Raw genomic sequence first — 11,293 nt, 5'->3', positions numbered from 1 at the left:
TTAGCCTAAGAAACAACGGCCCCAGTGCCAAAGCAGAACAATCTAGCCAACAGGGTAAGAAGCACAAAGCAAAGGGATGTTCTGAGAGGCATGCTTTATTCAAAATGTGCTCACCAGCATCCCTGCGGCAGAAGCTTATACCCTTCCTGTGCATGCTGGTCTCAGCACATCAATTCTGGCAAAAGAAGTAGTGGTCAAGATGCTAATTAAAAATTAACCCTTGACTGGACATCTTGGAGCTGGGTTTGCACAGCCATCACCCTCCTTCTGCTCAGCTCTGTGGTGGCTTAAGGGGGTTGACAGAGATCACAGGGAAGACTGAGCAGCCCTAAGCCCACCCATGGGACGTGCATGGACTGCTGTGGATCATCAGCATTTTGTAATGCAGCCCAGGGACATTGGTATTGGCGTCTTTATTATTTACCAGCTGAACAAATGAACTGTGGGATATTCACTGCTTTGAGACAACATCCTAGGGTACTGGAAGACTTGGCATAATCACTGATATTTACTGAGTACCTATCACTGTGTTAAGAACTATCCTTGCAAATCTCCCCACAACCCTCTGAGAAGTTGCTGTTATGATTCTGATTTTACAGATGAGGAAACTGAGGAAAAGCAGTTTTCCCTGACCAGGGTCTCGCAACATACATGCCATGACATTGCAAGCGACTCTGCTGTGTGAATTGCAAGCCTGAGCTCTTAACCATCACACCATACTCCCCACAGCAGTGTGCATTAACGCCCATGGTCTGTGGAGCCCCTGTTTTTCCTCCTGGAGGGGTGGGGCCCAGATAGTCCGTCTCAGGAGGAGGTGTTGGGACCTGTCTTGGAGTTGGGTTTGTACAGGCAATGCCTTCCTTTTACTCAGCTGTGTGGTAGCTTGAGGGGGTTGACAGAGATCACAGGGAAGGCTGAGCACCTCTTAAGCCCATCTAATGGTGCTTTGGCCTGAGTTTTTGCAACCTTCCACATGCTAGAGGGCAGCACCCATCCCACACCTCGTGTTTGCAAAGCAGGGCTGTGCCTGATCCCAGTGGCCTCTTTGGAGGGTCCCCCCTCTCCTTAAATACCATTCAAGGAACAGAAATGATCCCTTGTGAAGGTTGAGCTGACTCCCTGCACTCAGTGCAGGGAAGGCAGCCTGACTCTGACAAGACTAGCTGGTCTGATTTCTCAGCACCCTCTCAGTGAAAGATGCGATGGTTTTTCCTGGATTCAGACCCACCCTCATCACAGAAGTGACCCCCAACAAGCTGCACACACCTGGTGTGCTGTCCTTAAGCCCTCTGTCCCCCAGTTGTCTTCAGAAGTCCATGAGACTGCTAGGGACAGTGTGTCACCTGATCCACCACCTGCGGCCAATTCCTTGCCAAAGGCACCAGCTGCCAAAGAGTGAAGATGCCACTGTCAAATTCCATGGATCACTCATCAAGGACATGCTGACTTAAGGACCTTTGTTTCAGAATTTTAATCCTGAATTTCATAACCCTTCACATGGACCTGTTCTTCTGGTTTTCTAATACTATCATCAGTTTACTACATTTCAAAGATAGTCTCAAATTGAGTGGGACAAAAATACAACGCACAGAAATGTCAAAGTCAAGCCATATTGCATTGTTTCAGCACATCAGTGTGCAATGAATACAATGTAAATGAAGAAATATAATGCAGATAATCTAGGGCAGTGAATCTAGTACTGGTGAGAATGAAACAGACACTGAGTGGACAAAATATGATCCAAAAAGAAACTTAGAAGTGTTTACCGGTAATCCAAGTGTCAAGGTATTTGCATATGATCCTCAAAGTATAAATGAAGTCAGACTATTTATTGGAGATGATTTCATAGAAATGATTGCAACTGAAACTAACAGGTATTATGATCAGATGCACCACAGATACACAAGTCCAAAGAAAGAAAAAAAGTGGAGCAATGCTACAGTGTCTGGGATGAAAAAAGTTCTAGCATTAACTATCTTGATGGGGTAAGCGAAGAAAACCACAATGCATGATTATTGGTCAACACATCCATCAATTGTGTTGCCCTTCTTTTAAAAAATAATGACATGAAATAGATTGCTACAAATTTTGCAGTTTTCACATTTTTCCAACAATGCAGAAATGCAGTCAAATCTAAGAAGTTTATGCAAAATTGAACCCATAATAAGTTATGTTTTAAATAAGTTCAACACTGTGTACAAACCTGAACAAGAACTTTACATTGGATGAATCCATGATACCTCATTGTGGAAGTCTTTTGGGGTTTATTATCCGATTGAAAATACAAAGTATAGAATGCTAGTCAGAGTGGTGTCTGAGGCAAATACTGGATATGTCTGCAACTTTCAGCTGTATTGTGAAAAAGATGACAATTTAGAAAAGACCATTTCACTTGTGCTTAACAACAGACGTTTGCGGCAACCAGCTTCAGATTTTTTAAATTTTCACCCGCTCTCAGTATTAGGAAAGTGAAAAATTTGTCGGTCACAAATGTTAACAGAAATCAAACCACAATTTGGCATTCTGAATGAAAGTGCATTAATTCGCCACCATTAAATCATTCCTCTAAAACTAGAAAAGAGAGTCTGGACCATTCACACGAGTCTTTGCTGAGACCATTGGCTCTTTATAAACACAGTGTGGAAGGCACACTTGGTAGGATCCCACATCCAACTCACATGGTCTAGGATCCCTGTTCCTCTATGTGAAACTTACAAATAACCAGACGAAAGCTTTCAGAGGCCACATTGGACACCAGCCAGTAGATATGCTCCCAATTACAAAGGAATGCTTTTGTATTTGGTTTATGAGAGCACTTAGAGTTTGTGTTCACATCTTGAGAGCGTGGAGAGTTCATATGCCTCCTACTTGGCCTGGGTGGCTTCCAATTTTCAATAAGGAAAGAAGGAAGTATCCATTGTCATATCCAGACTCTGGATTTCATCTTCTTCAAAGCTGTCTGTCAGGTGAAGGTGACGTGGAATGCAACACAGTGAATGTGGACCAAGTCTCTTGTGTGTGCCACAGTAAGTGTATCTGCAGTTAAACTATACCCCCTGTTTAAAAAGAGTATGATATACTCTGACATATGTAGATTTACCTTATTCATTTGACTCTTAGCATTTCACTGAATAATTTATCCGGTTCCCAGTTGATTACCATTTAGACTAATTCTTTTTCTCCTTTCCTTTAACAGATAAAGCAGACATGAACAAACCTCTCCGTGTCTGTGGTGCATGTGTGGAAGACTGTGAAACAGCTACAGGAAAACAGAACAAACTGAGATGGTTTTTATTTTTTATACTTTTTAAAATTTTTTTGCTTTTCATTTTTAGTTAAGAAACCCTTCCCTATATTGATGTTCTTAAGACATTTCCCTCTATGTTTTTATAAAAACCTTAATGGTTTGCTTTCTTCATTTAGATTTTAATCTACCTATAATTCATATGTTTTATATGACGGGAGGTAGAAATCGGATGCTTTCCATAAAATGGCCAATTTTTCTTTCTTTTGTTAATTTGTTTCATGCACTCTTGTTTTTCATGTTTGACTACTCCCTCCTATTTCTGCTGTTCTAATTTCACCTCTGCCACATAAACAGGTCTCTTTCTGCCCTCTCCCGTATGTTCTTTCAGTCTATTTATCTATATCTGTGCCAGTATGACACAGTTTGATTTAATCGTTTTACTTGTTTTATTAGAATAAATATTCCATTTATCTTCCTGCCACAAGGAATTTGGTTTATCTGTCTACAAAAACAAAAGTTATCTCATTGCTCCACAATTTTTAGAGTAGTGTGTTGTTTTAATGCTTCCTAGAATATTTGATTCTTTAGCTGTGTCCCCCATCAGGAGATAAAAACTGTGATAATAGTAATTTTTGCATTCTGGGAGCATTAAAGCAATACAGCTCGATAACCTAGGCACTGTGGATGTATGTGCGTATGTGTTTATTTACGCTTGTGTGCACCATGTACAATTTTTTGTAAGTTATCTCAAAAGAAGCTGAGCAGGGACTGAATTTTAAATGACTCATCAACTGCTCTGACAAGCTTTTAAAAAATGTAATAGGCAATGAGTTTTTATCCCAGGAATCACGTTCTCCTTTATCAGACTTGATATAAAGGGAAATATTGCCCTTGTCTTAGAATATCTCGGTAACTCTCTCTTGTTCCATGATCCCTTGTTTCCTTTAGCCATTATAACGGCGAGGAGGAGGTAAGGCCAAGAGTTCCAGGTCAGTGGATCCGAATGTAAAGAAGAAAGGAACTGTGGGTTCCAGACCTGGCCTGCTACACGCTTTTGTCAAGCTACCAAATCTCTTTTGTGTTTCTCAGCCTTGTTTTGTCTTGTTTCATGCTTACAATGTGAATAACGCCTCCATGAGGAAGATGTGTATCAATAATTTGAAACGGGGGATGTGAATATCCTTCGTGTGCTGCAAAACCCTCAATACTACTTTACACCCTAACTGAGGTGTACTTGATGTACCATGAATGGCACCTAAGGTATACTTGTACCATGAATGGCGCCTAACATCAGATGAGTTTTGACAGATATGAATACCTGTGAAACTATCATCACAACTGAGACAATGAACACAAGCATCACCCCTAACGTGCCCTTTGCCTATTGCACCTACTCTTCCACGTCTTCGCCAAAATGGGTAAAAATCAGCTTCTTACCTTCAGCAAGTCCGGTGGGTATGTAGTGATGCCTCATTGGGCTCTGAATCTGCAATTCCCCAATGGCTAACCACGCAGAGTATATTTTTATGTGAATGTGTGTCATCCCTCTCCTATGGGGAAGCACTTTTTGAAGATTGTGCTAGTTTTGTGTCGTGTTGTCTTCTTATGATTGAATTGTCAGCTGGTTCTATACAGGTCCTTGGCCCTTATATATTTTGGAACTACTTTTCCCTAGCTGTGGCTTGCATTCTCATGTTCACAATAATGCTTTTGAATGGTTAAAGTGTTTGATTTTGTTTAATCAAAATGTTTTTAACAAAATCCTACTTATCAGGAATTTATGTAGTTCACATTTGTGTGTGCGTTCTATTTAAGAAATTGTATTCTAAAGCAAGGGTACCAAGAGCTTCCCTCATGTTTTCTTCTAGAGACTTAATAGCTTTAGATCTAATTTTAACATTAAATGTATGATCAATTTTGTATTAATTTTTACACATTGTGTGAGACAAGGTTGGAAGTTTATTTTGTGCACAAGACTACCCAATTTTTGCAGCAGTTATTACTTATACTACTTTCCCCCACTGGAGGAATTGGCTTGGAACATGATCAAAAATAAATTGGTCATCTATGTTTGGAACTATGCTGGACAGCTTAGTGTATCCCATTGGCCTAAATGTCTGTTTTTAAACCAATATCATACTATCTTGATTACTGTAGTTTTATAACAAATCATACAATCAAGTATGGTAAGATCAGCATGTTTCGGCTTTTTGGTTTTGTTTTGCTATTTCAAGAATTTTCATTTCCATATATATTTTAGAACCAGCTTGTTACTCTCAACAAAAAGCTTGCTGGGACTTCTATTGGGATTGCACTGAATCTCCAGATGTCCAGATGATTAATTTGGGGAAAACTGACATCTTAACAACATTGAGTCTTTGGATCTATGAACAAAATCTCTCTCTCCAGTTATTTTTATATGTATTTATTTTATTTTATTTATTTATTTTTATTGATGCCTAATAGCTGTATACAGTTTCAAGGTACAAGTGATCATATAAGATATTCATATAATTTGTAACAATCAAATCAGTGTGCTTGGGATAACCACCATGTTAAATATTTGCCTTTTAATGCTACAACTATTCCAACTCTTCTCTTCTAGCTATTTTTAAATATACAGTAGATTATTGTAAACTACAGTCACCCTACTGACCCTATCTAACACTAAGTCTAATTTCTTCTGTCAAACTATATATCTGTGCCCATTAATCAACTTCTTTTCATTCCCCCACCCTTACCCTTTCTCTGGTGACCACCGGTCTATTCTCTATCTTCATGGGGTCCACTTTTTTTAGCTCCCACTTGTGATTAAGAACATATGATATTTGTGATTATGTGCTTGGCTTATTTCACTTAACACAACGACCTCCAGTTCCATTCATGCTATTGTAAATGATAAGATGGCATTATTTTTGTGACTGAATAATATTCCCTTTCTCACAATAATGCTTTATAGTTATCTGTTTAGAGGAATTTCATATATTTTGTTAAAATTATTCCTAAGCATTTCATATTTTTGATGCTATAGTAAACGGCATTTTTTTCTTACTGATTCTACTATATAACAAAACAATTTATTTTTGACACTTGACCTTGTAAACTATAACTTCACTAAATATGCTTACTAGTTCTATAGCTTTTGGGGTATTCCATAAGATTTTCTGCCTAGACCAAGACAATTATTTTATTCCTGCTCTTAGGTGAGAACATTCAGTTGTTCACTATCCAGTATGATGCTGCTTTTTTGTAATTACATATTATCAATTTGAGTTATATCCTTTATCTTCCAAAATTGCTAAGAGATGTTTTCATGAATAAGTGTTAAATTTTGTCGAATGCTGCTTTGGCATTTGCTAAAATGATGGTACATGGTGCATCTACTGAAATAATCCTAATGTAATGAACCACATACACTGATTTTTTTTTTCAATATCAAACCAAGTTTGCATTCTTGAGATGAACTCATTTGTTTATACCATATCATCCTCTATATTATCCTTCACTTATATAGCCTTTATACACACACACTCATGCATATGTATATATGTAGATATATAATATAATATACATATTCATGTCTCTATATATGATATGTGTGCTTAATTTGATTTTTAATAAATTTAGATTATAATTTGGTTTAGACTTTTTGTGTCTACGTTCATGAAACATATTGGTTTGTATTTTCTTTCTCTGGATTATCTCTGATTTTGGTATCAGAGTAATGGTGGCCTCATGTCATGAGCTGAGAAATGATTCTTGTTCTATTTTGTGAAATAACTTCTATAAATTTGGGGTTATTTATTCATTAAATTTTGGCATAATTACACAGGAAAGATATTTATTGTGGAAAGATAACTAATTACCTATTCAAATTTTTTGTTGTTGTTGTTGTTTTTGAGTTGGAGTCTCACTCTGTCGCCCAGACTGGAGTTCAGTGGCCACTCCCGGCCACCGCAGCCTCGAACTGCTGGGCTCCGGCGATCCTTCTGCCTCAGCCTTCCGAGTAGCTGGAATTACAGGCATGTGCTACCACGCCCGGCTGATTTTTTGATTTATTGTAGAGATGAGGTCTCGCCACCCAGGCGGGTCTCAAACCCGCAGGCTCAGGCAATCCACTCATCTCAGCCTCCCAAAGGCGTGGGATTACAGGCTGAGCCACCGAGCCCGGCTCTATTCAAATTTTTTATACATATAGGACTATGGAAGATATCTATTTCTTCTTAAATAAGCTACACTGATTTGCCTTTCAAGAAATATGTCTACTTTATCTGTATATGAAAGTTATCAGAAAAGTTATTCATAATATTTCCTTCCTTCTCATGCTTCTACAGCCTTTAACGACTATAATGACAACCATTCTCATATTCCTACCATTTATCATTTTACATTCTGTCTTTATTCCTGATTAGTCTAGCTAGAGATTGGTTTTTTTGTTTGTTTTTCATTTTGTTGTTGTTGAGAAAGTAGGATTTATTGAGAGGATAGATAAGCTCCCACAGTGGGAAGGGACCTCAGAGCGTTGCCCTAGCTAGAGTTTTAACAATTGTATTAATTTTCTTAAAGAACTAGTTTGGTTTTTATTGATTATCTCAACTGCTTTTCTGTGTATGATTCTCTTGCTTTCTGTTCCTTTGCGTTTCCTTTCTTCCAGCACTTTGCAGTGCCTTCTTTACTGTCTTTAGAGTAGAAGCTCAGGTGACTGATGTCTGCCCTTTTTACCTCTTGGTATCAACATCTACTGTGATTGATTTTCTTCTAAGCACTGCTGTAGGCATGTCCTACAAATCGTGACACACCATGTCTTCATCTCATTGAGTTCAATACACTTTCTAATTTCCCTTGTAATTTTTTTATTGGATACATGAATTATTTAGAAATGTGTTGTTTAGCTTCCAATTATGCATTGATTTTTCAGATTTCTTTATGTCACAGATTTCTAATTTAAGTCAATTTTGGCCAAAGTACATACTTTGTATAATAACAATCCTTTTAAATTTGGTGACACTTTTATGACCCAGAATGTGGTCTATCTTTGTCAATGTTCCACGTGCAGTTAAAATAGTACCCACTCTGCATTTCTGCATTGTTGGACAGAATGCTATATAAATACGAATTAGGTCAACTTGTTTGGTGGCATTTTTCAAATCTTCTATATCCTTACTGATTTTCTTTCTTAGTGTCCCCTCAGTCATTGATATTAGGGCATCTACATCTCTGAGTAAACATGTGAATTTTTGCACCACGTATTTTGACTCTGTCTTACCAGGGGCATAAGCATTTGAAACTGTTACATCCTCTTGAGATACTGATTCCCTTATCATCAGAGAATGTCCCCCTTATCACCACACTTGCTCTTTCACACTCTGTGTATGAAGAATCATTTCACCTGCTCTTTCCTGGAAGTTCTTTCACTGCCTTGGCAGGTGCCTTCTAGGAATCTTCTATAAATCTCTGGAACTCTCTCTCTCCTTCTGCAGCTATCTCTCCTTGCCTTTCGGAATTCCAGCACCTTTTCCTTTGAAACTCAGAGCTCTGTTTCCTCAACTCCATGAAATTTCTGGGCTCTGTCGGGGTCCCTTCCCTATGTTGCAGCCCAGAGATGTTCTCCAGGAAGGAAGCTGGGCAATACTAGCACTAACATCTTTTGTTTCCCTTCTCATAACAGTCAATTTACTAGAGTGTCCTTTGCTCAATGTTTTAAAATTATTGTTTCATGTACGGTGTCACATTTTTCAGCTGCTTGAGGCGAGAAGGTGATTCAGACCTTTATTACTCCATCATGTTTGAACATGGACATTTAAAACACTATCTACTTTGGAATGGAATTATCACATCACTGCTTTTAAAATAATAATTATTAGTTTCGGCTTTAAATTTATTAAAGGATAAAATGGCTAAAATCTCTTATTGCAAAATAATTTAATCTAACACAATTTGTGCCAGTATACATTAATATATACATTGTGGTATATATTAAAGGACCCCATGGGAATTAAAGCTTCCCTTTAAAATAAAAGCTGAATTTAAACAAGCAAACAAAAACAATCATACATCATGTGTAGCAGAGACAAGACATTTCTTTTGGCAAAAAGGTTCTACCCTCAGTTTAAGAGAGTTTTTGGTTTTTGTTTTTTTCTCCCCAGCAGAAGAAAGCAGCCACTTTAGAAAAATATATTTTCTGACTTGGAGTGGTGGCTCATGCCTATCATCTCAGCACTTTGGGAGACCAAGGTGAGAAGATTGCTTGAGCTCATGAGTTCAAGATCATCCTGGACAATGTGGCGAGACCTTGTCTCTACAAAAGAAAAAAAAAAAGCTAGGTGTGGTGGTGCATGCCTGTAGTCTCAGTTACTTGGGAGGTTGAGGCAAAGGATCACCTGGGACCAGGAGGTCAAAACTGTGGAGAGCTGTGATCAAGCCTCTGCACTCTAGCCTGGAAAACAAACAGAGTGAGACCCTGACTAAAAATAAAAATAAAAAGTCTATTTTCCCCACCTCCTGTTTTTGCTGACTCCCTGTGAAGTGTGGAGCATGCCCTATACTTCAGGTGGCTAGACATGCCCTCCTGCTGGCATGAATTTCCTCCCTAAAGCAAAGCAACGAACAGAAACAAAACAGGTGGTTTTCCTGTCTCCATCAACCTGCGAACAGCAGTTCAAGCTTAAAATCTTCAAAACTGACACAACTTTCCACTTCCCCAGCCCTCTCCTCCATGTTACAGGGGAGGGACAGGCCTGGCTCCCTGGGGTGTGGCTGGTGCAACCTCATGGAGGCCCAACTTAGAAGGCCTGCCTTTGGGTTAAAGCTCAGTTGTGATCAATAATTTTGAACAAGAGGCTCCTCAAGTTCACTTTGCACTGGAAACCCCAACATATGGAGTGAGTCTGTGCACAGACTAGGTCTAGATGGGAGCTGTGGTCCACCGGGCCTTTGAACATCCCAAAGCAAATGAAAATGTGTAAATAAGATCCCCACCATTCCCATCATCTCATTTCCTTCCCTAGTCTTGGTTAATGGTTGAATTGTCTCCTTCTCCTCCAAAAAAAAAGAGATGTGTTGAAGTCCTAACCCCAAGAACCTTGGAATGTGGTCTTATTTAGAAATAGGGCTGTTGTAGATGTCATAAGTTGAGATGCCATCCTACTGGGGAGAGCCCCTAATCCAATATAACTGGTATCCTCATGAGAAGATGGCCATGCGAAGACAAGAGGCATACAGGAGGAGCATATGACACTGGAGGCAGAGGTGGGAGTGACACAGCCAAAGCCAAGGGATTCCATGACTGTCAACAAACCACAAACAGCAGAGAGGAGGTGAGGAAGGATTCCTTCATAGTTTCAGGAAGAGCAAGACCTCATGCCTTGATTTCAGTTTTCTTTTTTTTTTTGAGTCGGAGTCTCACTCTGTCACCCAGACTGGAGTGCAGTGGCCGCTCCCGGCCACCGCAGCCTCGAACTGCTGGGCTCCAGCGATCCTTCCGTCTCAGCCTTCCGAGTAGCCGGAATTACAGGCATGTGCTACCACACCCGGCTGATTTTTTGATTTATTGTAGAGATGAGGTCTCGCAGCCCAGGCAGGTCTCGAACCCACGGGCTCAGGCAATCCACTCACCTCAGCCTCCCAAAGGCGCGGGATTACAGACTGAGCCACCGAGCCCGGCTGATTTCAGTTTTCTATCCAACACAACTGTGAGGCAATTTCTGTTGTTCTAAGTCAGCCACTGCATAGTGCTTTGTCCTGACAACCCTTGGACACTACCACAAATACTACTAAGCCACATATCAGTACAGGGCTCTAACTCAGCTCAACACTCTAGGGAAAGCTCTTCTTTCCTATACTCTGCCTCTGCGGAGTCCCCATGGTCATCTCTGAGCTTGGGTCACTTTTTTTTGAGAAAGCAGGATTTATTGAGAGGACAGAAAAGCTCCCACAATGGCAGGGAACTTGAGGGGGCTGCCCCACGTTTTTTAGAGAAGTCAAAAGAAGCTGTGACCTCAAAGCCATTATAGACGGGGCAGCCAGTGCCAGAAGCTCCACATCTCC

Source organism: Carlito syrichta, unplaced genomic scaffold (genome assembly GCF_000164805.1).
Source record: "Carlito syrichta isolate Samal-C Ts95f unplaced genomic scaffold, Tarsius_syrichta-2.0.1 Scaffold315172, whole genome shotgun sequence".
Lineage (NCBI taxonomy): Eukaryota > Metazoa > Chordata > Mammalia > Primates > Tarsiidae > Carlito > Carlito syrichta.
This window is presented reverse-complemented; position numbering follows the sequence as displayed.